The sequence below is a fragment of the Anguilla rostrata genome, chromosome 17, assembly GCF_018555375.3.
Source record: "Anguilla rostrata isolate EN2019 chromosome 17, ASM1855537v3, whole genome shotgun sequence".
Lineage (NCBI taxonomy): Eukaryota > Metazoa > Chordata > Actinopteri > Anguilliformes > Anguillidae > Anguilla > Anguilla rostrata.
The window spans coordinates 8814470-8826646 of NC_057949.1; the positions used below are offsets into that span (position 1 = coordinate 8814470).

At 43.7% G+C, this 12177-nt stretch overlaps 1 protein-coding gene across 2 annotated transcripts in view; it reads left to right on the forward strand.

Annotated features, from left to right (window-relative positions):
* Positions 1-12177, forward strand: part of LOC135243595 (F-box/LRR-repeat protein 16-like) — a 44206-nt gene that overhangs the window by 15812 nt on the left and 16217 nt on the right. Inside the window, exon 1 of one of the 2 annotated variants that reach the window (XM_064315541.1) lies at positions 7071-7390. The exons of the other annotated variant lie outside the window; for it this stretch is intronic. The gene's annotated coding sequence lies outside the window, so the exon portion shown is untranslated. Of the gene's footprint in view, positions 1-7070; positions 7391-12177 lie in introns of those variants that run through there. 2 annotated transcript variants of the gene reach the window in all.

The window sequence follows — 12177 nt, forward strand, 5'->3', positions numbered from 1 at the left end:
ATGACAGTGCTTACCCATTTGGAATAAATACGAATGTTCTCGCGTTCTCCTTTCACACCAGTGGAAAAACATGAATCACGCGAACAAATTTTTCAGGCATCACGTCGTAAAATGTTTTGATAGTGGCAGTTAACGCCGCGTCAGGTTAACTGCACTGACACGACCTTGTTGTGTCAATAACGGCTGATTCATTCTTTATTCGCGGAAAGCGCTGGAAACACCCGGGCGTTCAATGTTCACTGACTGTGTACTTTATGAACTGAGCCACCAAATGCTGCCAGGGACCCGCTCGTTTCAGTTTTACTGACGGGGTGCCAATGGAAGCATATGCGCTTTGCCAAGCAGCTCCGTTCAGTTAGCTACAAGTATGCTCTTTCCCATTTAGATACGATTTAAGCTACATTTTTGAAAATAATCCCAATTTTTGAATAAGTTTTAAAAAGCAGTAAGATAAATTTCATACATCCATCCATTATCTATACCCGCGTATCCTAGTCAGGGTCGCTGGAGCCTGTCCCTGCATGCACTGGGCGAGAGGCAGGAATACACACTGGACAGTTTGCCAGTCCATTACTGGCCACACACACCATTCACTTACACACTTATACTGTACCGCACACTGGGGGCAATTTAGAATCTTCGATTAGCCTATCTACATGTTTTTGGACTGTGGGAGGAAACCCAGAGGAAACCCATGCAGCCATGGGGAGAACATGCAAACTCCACACAGAAAGGCCCTGGCCAGGATTCGAACCAAGAGCATTTTTGCTGTGAGGCAACAGTGCTACCCACTGCGTCACCGTGCCACAAATACATTTTAGCTATAGCTCAAGACCTGGAAAAAAAGGGAAATAATAAAAAATAAAATGTTATATCTTACTCTTCCATTTAAAAAATGAATTGTAGGCCTGCTGAATAGGTTATGGAAGCCTTATTGTTCTAGTCCATGGATGAGCCCCACGGTCCTGGTTCGATTGCAGGGTGAACTGGTGTAAACCTCACACAGGACTAAGAAGGGTTCAGTCAGTAGGGATCCGTACCGCTAAGTGGATATGTAGCAGTGTGGTCGCAGCCCTTGGGCCGGTCCAGTCGACCCCAAACAGAATCCATTTGTAAGCCTTGTTTTAGGAGGGTCATTTATTGCAAGCCCTGTGACCACAAACTCATTTTAATGTACATGGTTGATATGTCAATATATGAAACTCCTCAGTTACGTTGTTTGAAATGCTGCTGACATTTTCAGACTTCAACTCGAGTTCTTTGAGTTGTGATGCTTTCTGGCAGTTTAATTTTTTTTTTGACAGCGGAGATGATTTTTCACAGTTTCACGATCTTCTCATTTTCACAGTCCTTTTCTTAGCCAGTGGTAAAGCAGCCTTGAATGATGCTATTGTTGCATTTCTGTATTTAAGCACGTGTGCTGTTTATCGCCATTGATGCAGATTTCAGTTCTTTTACTTTTTTCATTTTCAAGTCACTTGTGCGTGAACCTTCTGTACCTTTCTGAACTGTATCCTTTTGGTGAAAACTTTTTCAATACTTGCACTTAACCACACTGTTTCCTCGACATAGTAAAACATAGGGGTTTCCCGTTGAATTCCGTGAATTCAGCATCTCCAGCAATGGCTCACACCCTTGTTCCAGCTATGTCCACTATGCCCACCACCAGCATCCCACCAACCTCCTCCCATGCCCCACCAACCTCCCCCCATGCCCCAACAACCTCCCCTCATGCCCCACAAACCTCCCCCCATGCCCCACCAACACCCCCTCCCCCATGTCCCAACAAGCTCCCCCCATACCCCACCAATCTCCCTTGTTCCTCTACCACCCACTCCCCTCCCCCTTTTTGTACTCCTTTTTCTGCCAACCAAAAATACTTCCTCTTCAGGCCTGCGTGTAGCAGCCTTTCATCTGCAGTTTACTCTGGGCCTCGTGCGTCAGCGCTGACGTCAATGGAGCCGGCCGGGGGCTCCTGCAGTAGGTGGAGGGCTGTGTGGGTGGGCCGCACCAGCCGGCATGAATGAGTGAGGGGAAAAAAACTGGCAGCAGAAACATCAGCATTGTCTGACAGCCAGGATCCCTGCTCTGCTCTGCTCTGCTCTGCTCAGCTCTGCTCTGCTAAGCTCTGCTCTGCTCTGCTCTGTGCCACACTGGGTTGTGTGACCTCCTGCTGGTCGCTGACAGTTGCTGTTGCGCTCTTCGCAGGTGCACGCGTGTGCTTGGATGTCCGTGTGCACGTGTGTGTGTGTGTGTGTGTGTGCATGTTTGTGGTTGTGTGGTTTTCAGTTCCTGTGTGTCTGCACATATGTTCATGTGGCTGAGTGTGCGTGTGCGTGTGTATATGTGTGCACGTGTGCACGTGTGCCTGTGTGCATGTTTGTGGCTGTCTGCTTTTGAGTGCCTGTGCATGTGTGTGCATGTGTGTCTGCAAATATGTGCATGTGGCTGAGTGTGTGTGTCAGTGTTTGACTTGTTCAGCCTTCCCTCCACTGGGCCCCCACAGTGTTAAAGCATATTTGGTGGGGGGTTGGGTGGGTGACACTGGGCTGGCTGTTTGTACAGAGGGGCTGTTTGGAGCATGTGGGGGTGCAGATTTGATGCCAGGATAACACACAGCGTAGAGAATCTGTGGGCTGTTTAAGGGCCAGAATTCACTCACTGCCCCCGCATCACTGCATGGGAGAGTGCAGTGCTGGGCTGTGTGTTCTCACCTGCACCCTCTGGGCTGAGGAGATTCAGGAGGGCTTCTGCTCTGCAGAACGTTTCCCTGTAGAAATGAATCGGTACAGGCAGAATTACACCTTCAGCCAAACAAGCAAAACACCTCAGTTGTTTCCCAGTCACCAATCAAGTCTGTGTGTTTGAGTAAACGTGTTTTTGTACACAAGTGTGCTTGTGATAGACATTGTTGGTCTATTTATGTTTTGTGTATAGGTTTGTGTGTGTGTGTATGTGTGTGTGTAGGGGGAGGAGTTCCTGTTAATGTTATATCTTTACGTGATGTCCCATAACAGTTCTGCAAGTGACTAATTCTGTACACACGTGAGTTTTGAAACATCATAGGGGGTGAAATTAGAAAGAGCTGCAAAGAGTGCAAAATAAACAGCCCATCATTTATCTATGGAAGACATCACATGCCTAAAAAAACTCACAAACAACTGCACATACACATGTACACACACACAGTATAAACTCTGACACATACACGCAGACATGTACACACACAGTTACTTGGCAACCAGACAGAGTTTCTAAGAGACAGTGATGGGAAAAGGGAGCTGGTTGCTATGGCAATGACTGTGGCTGAGTCATCCGCAGTGCAGTGTGTATGCTTGCAGTGGGTGAAGCCCATGGCTCCTCTCAGTGGTGCTGGCATCACAAAGCCATTGAAAACCACTGCCACCGCAATGCCGCACCAAGACATGCATGACATGGCATGGCACCACATGACATGGAAAGAGCACCTTGAGGGTGATGTCTTTCCCTCAGAGTTCCAATGCGGAAATCACCTCAGACACTGGTCGTCAAGAAACACCAGCAGGTTCGACTGCCTTCATAACTGGAGCTCATGCCTAAAAATGCCCTAACACAGTGGTTCTCAAACTCGGTCCTGGGGGCCCCTGTGTATGCTGGTTTTCGTTCCAACCACAATTGCAATCCCAGAATTTGAACAAGATTAGGTGCTTTCATGTTTTAGATCAGGGATCCCCAATCTTATCCAGAAAGGGCCAGTGTGGGCGATGGCTCTACTAATCAACCACAAGAGTCTTTGATAAGCACCTTGATTTGTAGAATCAGGTGTGTGCACCCACACTGGCCCCCACAGGGCCCCCCAGGACTGAGTTTGAGAACCACAATATGCCAGCGCAAACAAACCGACTTTCCTTGGGCTCGGGGTGCTTGTCAAAAAAAATCCAGATAACACATTGTTCCCACTTAGTGAGGACAACAACTCCCAAGAATGGACTGCCAGTCCTCACTAAGTGGGCACAACATGCTGTTTGCTGCCAATATACTCCATGTCCTTCAGTTAGCCAGGTGTTTTCAAACTTTTGACCACTAGTGTGTGTGTCTGTGTGTGTGCGAGTAGCATTATTTTCAAAGTTTTTTGTGTGTGTGTTATTTACATCTCTAATATTACTTGAAATAGAATTCAACAAAAGAAAATTAGAATTTACATGCATGTAAGGCTCATCATAGTCTTAGATATCAAAGAGAACCAATGTTAAAAATGCAGATGAAGCACCATAGAAGATGTTTTGGTTGTGTCATCCTTGTGAACCGAGGGGACACAAAGTACTGAAAACATGGGTGCGAATAACTGTGGCACATCTTTTACTTCTTAAAACAATCTTTTGCTCAGAACAGTTTTATTGGCATACAATAATATAATTTTAGCATTTTCACGCGCAATTCAGCTTATTATATGTACAGCTAGCCTCAACACACATCCAATGATAACCGTGCAACCTACCTAAGATAATTATGCATTGGCCAGTTACGATTGTAAAAGTAAAATCGCTTGTTATCCACTCATTTCTTGTTATCCAACTAATCACTACCAAAGGAAAACATTTTAATGAATCATTATTAGTGTGACTACCTGCTGAATGAGATCTTGAATCACCTGCTCCATTTGATTGCCCAGTCATTATACATCCCCGATATTATCTCAGGTCAAGTCATGACTGGAAAGCTGTGCAAAGCTACTTAAGCCTCACCCATACCAAATTTCGTTTGACACATTTTCATATTTCTTCTCATGGAACTGCAGTGCCAACAAACTTTAATATAATGACGCCCTTGCCAGCGCTTATGAGATTCACCCAGCATGCTATAGGAGCTGTGCATTGTCAGTGGGTCTGCGGCCCCTAAGGCAGACTATAGCGGCGTGTCAACAGTGAGGCTGTGCTGTGAGGGAGTCCTTTGTAAGAAATGAATTAATGACTCTCGCTAAAAGCCGTGCCAGCCACAGATGAAGGACACCAGCCCTACACGACTCATTTGGCCCATGAATCATACCAACTGAGTGCGCATTTAACTCAAATAATGAATGCATGTTGGACGTGGGATGAAACACACACGTGTTTGGAACATTTATGAAATGTTTTGCATTACCTCGACATTCTATGAAAATGCATCTCAGTATAAGAATATGAGTTCATACATGTTGTAGCCTACGTACAGCACTTGCGCCGATGCTGGAGAACGCACTGAGCGTGCTCAGATGGGTTATGCCTGGAGAATGCACTGAGCATGCTCAGATGGGTTAAGCATGAAAGACACGCTGAGCATGCTCAGATGCTTTATGCCAGGAGAACACACTGAGCATGATCAGGTGGGTTATACCTGGAGAACTCACTGAGCATGCTCAGATAGGCTATGCCTGTAAGACACACTCAGCATGCTCAGATGGGTTATGCTTGTCAGACACACTGAGAATGCTCAGATGGGTTATGCCAGTGAGACACACTGAGCATGCTCAGGTGGGTTATACCTGGAGAACTCACTGAGCATGCTCAGATAGGCTATGCCTGTAAGACACACTCAGCATGCTCAGAAGGGTTATGCTTGTCAGACACACTGAACATGCTCAGATGGGTTATGCCTGTAAGACACACTGAGCATGCTCAGATTGCTTATGCCTGTAAGACACACTGAGCATGCTCAGGTGGGTCATGCCTGTAAGACACGCTGAGCATGCTCAGATGGGTTATGCCTGGAGAACACACAGGAGCATGCTCTGATGGGTTATGCTGGACAAGCTCTGAGGACAAATAATGGCTGTCACGTGACGCAAGTGTAGGTTATGCGCATTCATATATTGACGCATACACACACTGCAAAACAAATTATATTTTAAAAGGTGTGTATGTTTGCGCGGGTGCGCGCATGTGTGGTGAAATATAAATGTCCGTTTTTCACTTTCATATGCGTTCGCTATAATGTATTCATTATCAATTAATACACTGGGGGCGTATACACGTCATCTCACAAATATATTTGTTTATACCGGATACTTGTTTATACCGGAGAATATTAGAAAGGTTCCCTGGGTTCTGATGGGTGTATAACATTTCCCAATCTGTTGTGTGGTGCTCTGTGATTGTTGGGTGTGTGTGTGTGTGTGTGTGTGTCTCTAGGTGGGCGGTCGGGGAGCTATGGAGAGCTAACAGACTGCTGGTTATAAATAGAACCGCTGCCGAGCTTCCGCGCTCTCCGCGGCAGTTGTCACTAGATGCGCACTGCATACATAGCGAGTGTAAGGTAGTCCAGAAGAATGGTGCTGTGTTATTACAGTCTCACGACGCAGATATCTGGGAATCTGCAAAAGACGTGCCTTTTTACAGAGAGATTGTCACTCCACCTCTACCGCCGCCCAGACAGTTTAATCTAAAGCGTTTAGCTTGATGCGTTCGAGTCGTAACATGCATTTTCAGGAGAGATTTTCCCACAATTCTGTCGACGCCACCCGCTTATTCCAGCGAGACATGGCGAGATACACAACCCAAATCGGTTTCATCAACCTATACTGCTGACCGCAAGTGGTCAATAAGTTATTCAGAACGATAGACCACTAGACTAAATCTCACAAGGTACTGGACGTGCAACAGCCACATTGCACTGTGTAGATGGACCATGTTCATGTACTCGAATGTCATTATTCATTAGCTTGTTCAATTTCAAACAATGATAACATGATACTTCCATAATAATATAGGCCTGAATCTACTATAAAATGATACAATGATATTAGCCTACTGGAGGCAAAATTATAGGCATGAAGTCTATGATAAACTGACGAGTAAATGTGAGATCTGCAAACTGATGTATAACTCTATTCATAATTCTAGAAATATGCAAAACATTTGCATAGCACAGTGGCACATATACGTAGTTTTTCAGTGCTGAAGGATCTGCACCTCAAGCTTTAAAATTTTATTCATTCAATGTTTACCCGTTCATTTAGTGTTGATTACTGATATTAATGCATCTATCTCTTTAAATGGGATTGGTCCGTTTGTGTGCACGCGTGAGAGAGAGAGAGAGAGCGAGAGCGGGAACGAGAGAGAGAGAGAGCTTTGTGTGATGGAGCATTCAATGAATAGAAATTAGACTGTTATTTTGGGTTACATCGCTGCTCCTTTGTCGATTCAATTACGATTTCCCCTCAAGTATCCGTCTCTCTCCGATAGTCGGTAGGATTCAATCGCAATACCAGTGCTAAATATTTTCGACTTGCCTGGGAAATAAAGGGTTGGTCTCCTATTATTTGTCATTTATTTATATATTTTCTGATGAGGTCCGCAACGTTGTGGGAAACGTGATCTACCCTCATCAACCAAACGTGCGGACCATGGATTAACATACATGTATACTTTATAAGGTAAGGACAAATAAAAAACGCGACGTTTTGCTGTAGAATAAAGTGCATTGTTACTTAAATGCGCTTATATTTTTGGTAGCTGACTTGGGTAGGTTGCAGCAATATGATGAATAATTTTATTTTGGGCATGCTGTTACGTGTTTTGAAGGGTGTGTGAACTGAACGGACGTAAACATATATTTTTAGCAACATTTATAGATCATTATATAGCAATATGGGATAAGGGAACTGTGGCCCTACTGAATGCCATGTTGCATATCGTATGTCTTTGTCTTGTGAATTTGTTTGTCAGTCAGATTGACATGACGTTTTAAGGAATGCTAACATTACGTCTTTGCCTTGTTCAGCGCAGTGATGTAATCCCATTCATATTTGCTGACGGTTTATTCATAGCAAATTCTCGCCAGGCAGATAGAATTCATAAGTTGCTTAAACTTGCATTCATGGAAACTGATATTCAGCGCGATATGCCTTGATTCTGAATATTACATTAATTTATAAGTAATTCACATATTAAGAACCAATGAAAAGAGTGGCCGTACTCGCTTGATTCCCTTATGAACTCAGAATAAAGCTGCGAATTAACAAAATTACATCTTTCATGTCATTATGTTGTGTACTGGTAGTGGAAATGGATTTTCAAACCTGTTGGTGAAATTATTGATATTTGAATTATGTGATTTATTTTGGTGCCATACCTGATTATGGTAACACCATTACTATGTCATTCACGTTAACGTAAGCTTCTGATTTGTCTGCTTATCCATGCTGTCAACCGAATGGACTTCATTCTGCGAAACATGCTGAAGGAGGATTTAGCCTGATCGACCACTGAGAGATTTTGACATCTGAATGCAATATTTTGCATTTAGCAATATTCATTCTCATCGTGCGAATTTAACGCTGAGGCACAACTGCTTCACTATATATGCACTCCCATTTTAACACTTTAGCGTAGTCTTGTATGCTCACATCAGCACTGTAGGAGAGATGTGCATTCTCTATCACTGTTCTTTCTCATATTAGCAGTGTAGTTACAACTGTTGCCCCATGCACTCCCACATTAGCATTATAAGCATGTATCTATAGACCTGCAAGCGGACATTAGCATTTCACCACTGACATACGCGCTTACACAAGCACTTTAGCGCAGCCATTCATTCTTTCATTAGCTCTATATCACAGATGTGCATTCTGACTGTAGCATTGTAATACTGACATGTATGGCCTTTTTAGCACTGTTCATTCTCGCTTTAGTACTGTAGTTGGGTGCTGTTTGTTGTTTCTGTTGCATAGTGACGCATTCCCACGCTAACACCACTACTGCACTGTAGCACTGTAGCGTAGATGTTCATTCTCACATAAGTAGACACATGTATAACACGTACATTCTCATATTAGCACCATATCAAAGGGAAACATTCTGACACTAGCACTGTCCTTTCTTACATATACACAGCAGTCACAATTTTTTTTGTAACGGTGTGGCATTCTCATTTTAGGACTTTTCATTCTCACATTAGCACTGTGTGAAATGCATTCTTGCTTACGTGGTGCAGCATAGAATAGCATTCTCAGTTTGGATGCATAGATAGCAAGCGGCCAACTGCAGGACTCTTCTAGTCCCTTGTAACATTTGAGTTACTGGGGACTGGAAGTGTGAAGGTTCTGGACTGGTGCCGGCGTGGGCTTCACACCACCTTGTGTGACACTATGACAAGAATGGGACAGAGTCACAGCCCTGCTTGGAGGTCCAGTGTGCGTGGTTGAGACTGGCAGGGTCAAGGGGTCAGGGAGCGAATGGCTCCATCTCTGCCAAAGGTTCTTTAGGTGGTCTAACAGTCATATCATTCATTCTGAGACCACTGGGCTGCTATGCGGAATTATGGTTGCCATTCCAATTTGAGGAAAAACAAAACTGCTTGTGAGCAAAAGAGGATATAGAGGATAACTTTATCTTAGGATGAAGTTTCATACCCTGTCTATATACACGCACACGCACACACACACACAGAAATGAAAAATGAAACAAGTAGCGGTATATTTTAAGTTGTGATTTAAGAACCGGAAGGAACAGAGACATTAGCTTTATTATATGGACAGACAAATTTGGGTGACATGACTCATCCACTTTTTCTTGAATTGCACATAATTGCAGGAAAACTGAATGGACTGAAGTGATACTTGTGCGCAAGTCATCATGGGTAAGAACAGGAGTGCCCCTCCCTCTCAGAGCAGGAGATTTAAGCGCATGGCATGCTTCCCCTTGATGTCTTTTTTTTTGTTTTGTAATATTAATTGATCTGGTCTGTTGAACATCTGCCATTTGATGAGCTGAATGGAAAATGTTATATCAGAATTGTTTTTTAAACAAATATTAAAATTTTATTCTTTTCATGAAATCATTTACATAATACGTGTCTCAGTGATAACAGGCATATTGCTCAGTTCAGTGGTAGCATATTGTCTGGTTGTTTTAGCAGTTGTGTGAGTTTTAGGACAGTCCTGAAATCAGTCTACCAGGGAGTGAGGTCATTTTATTCCCACTGAGAGTTTATTTTTATTTTTATTTTTATTTTTACCTCAGTTGCTCACTTTTTTGGGGTTCAGGTTTGAATGGAATTACCCTCCTCCATTCAGCTTATGTAAATTGTTGAATTTAAACTATTCACTGTTTGTAATTGAGTTATAACAACTTATTCCATTTTTAAGTTGAGCCTGCTCAGTTCATTTAATAAGACCATCGAGATATACAAGTTAAGGATGAATGCTGATCAGTACACAGCAGTTGTGTTCCTTTGCATTTATGCAGTTAATGTATTAATGTGGTACCCCCTGTTCGGAGGGATGAACAGAACTGCTGGCTGGCAGAGGAGTAGGAGGGCTAGCTAGCAGGCATATGGAATAGGAGTGCTGATATCAGGTCAGGTTTCCCCCGTCCATAACCTTTATGAGCCAAAAGCAAAACTGATCCTGGGTCAGCACTCCTACTCTTCATGAATACAGGCCCAGTCCTCCTCCTAACCTGGGGAATATCCTCCTTACCACTTTCGTGTCAACAGCTACACAAAACGTTTGAATTCCAAATTTCATTTCTTTTCATTTGACTACGAAATGGTCTTGAGGACAGAATTCAGTCCAGCTTTGTAGATTGGCAGCTCATGAGTTTTAATATAGATAATTTAAAAATCTAGACTTGTCAAGAACACATGCACTAGTCATGCTCGTAATTTCTTTCCATTTATTTATAAATGTGACAGATGCCTGTATCCAAGGCAACGTACGAATCCAGTACAAAGCACTATTAACAGTTTAAATACCAACAACAAATATGGATGACTAATGGGCGCAAACCACTTTTGTCCTTATCTCTGACTCACAATTAGATATTTTTCCCTTTACAAACACAGCTTGAAGAGTTCAAAGATAATGGTAAATGGAAATGATTGTTTGTGCTGTAAAACTTGATATTTATTTGTACTTAGCTTCAAGGATACGTTTTGATTGAAATCACGGGCAAGTGTCAAATAAATGGCACCATAAATTTTCATGTTTTATGGCTACTTACTGTAATAGCAAAAAGTAAAATGATAAAATGGAAAGTGGGTTTGATAAAAGGTGCTTTCTAAGAGACACATTTCAAAGGAATATTCCAGAGGTTGCCAGCAGTCATCGCCAAGAGACTTTTCCTCAGAGAAGTGATAGCTCTCACCTGTAGTACTGTGCAGACTTAGGGCAAGGTTACCCAGTGCTGGTCCTGGAAGGCCATATGATCTGCTGGTTTTTGTTGTTTCTCAGAACTTTTAAAGCAGTTGATAGCACAGTTAACCCACTGCACCTGACGTCTTATGTCTAAACTGGCAGATGATTTTAATGATAAAACATAAACATAACACCAGACCCTGCTGCTGTCCGGGACCACAGTTGGAGACCCCGCCTCTAGGGTATGTAATAGCCTCTGGCTCCCAGGTGAATGAATGTGGGTTGAAAAAACTAAAGGGAGTGCAGAACATTGCCCAGTCCACCACTCAGAGAACGGAGATCAGAGACGGTCACTGAGCAGAGGGGGAGATAGACAGGAAAACGAAGCAGCCGCAGGAGTGAGTGAGTGAGTGAGTGTGTGTGTGTGTGGGTGGGTACATGCGCGTGTGTGTTTGGGGGTTGGCAGTGGCAGGGATGAGTGTGTGGGAGCTCTTAGGCTTGAGGACTCAGATACGCAGACACCAGAGCGGCCAGCGCAATCAGCGTGGGCCGCAATCAGAGCACGGCGGAGCGAGACGAGGGGGCGGGCTGGCATGGGATTCTGCTGGGGGGGGGGGGGGAGTGAGAGCCGTCTGGAACGATGGGGGTGATTTTCTGCCTGGTTTGGAAGAGTCTGGCAGCATGGATGGGTGTTGGTGGGCGATATGGACCAAATAGCAAAAACATATCTAGAGCAGGATTGGCCAACGCTGGTCCTGAAGTGCCGTAGGGGTTTGTTGGTTTTTCGCTTTCTCCTTAAAATCAGCAACTAGATCCCAGTCGAAGAACCAGGTGAGAGGAGTTAACTGGGTCATCCATTACTTTAATTGATCAGTTAATTGCTGAGCGACAACAAGAACCAACAGACCCTGTCCTTGTCCATGACCAGGGTTGGCCACCCCTGTTCTGGACCTTTTGGCTGAGGAAGCTATACACTGTGATGTTATATATGCTGCTTTGTATAATGTCAGTTCTGCTTAGTTACCATTGTAGAAAGTGAGGTATGCACACTACTACATTTTACCATCACTTATTTTCACTTATAG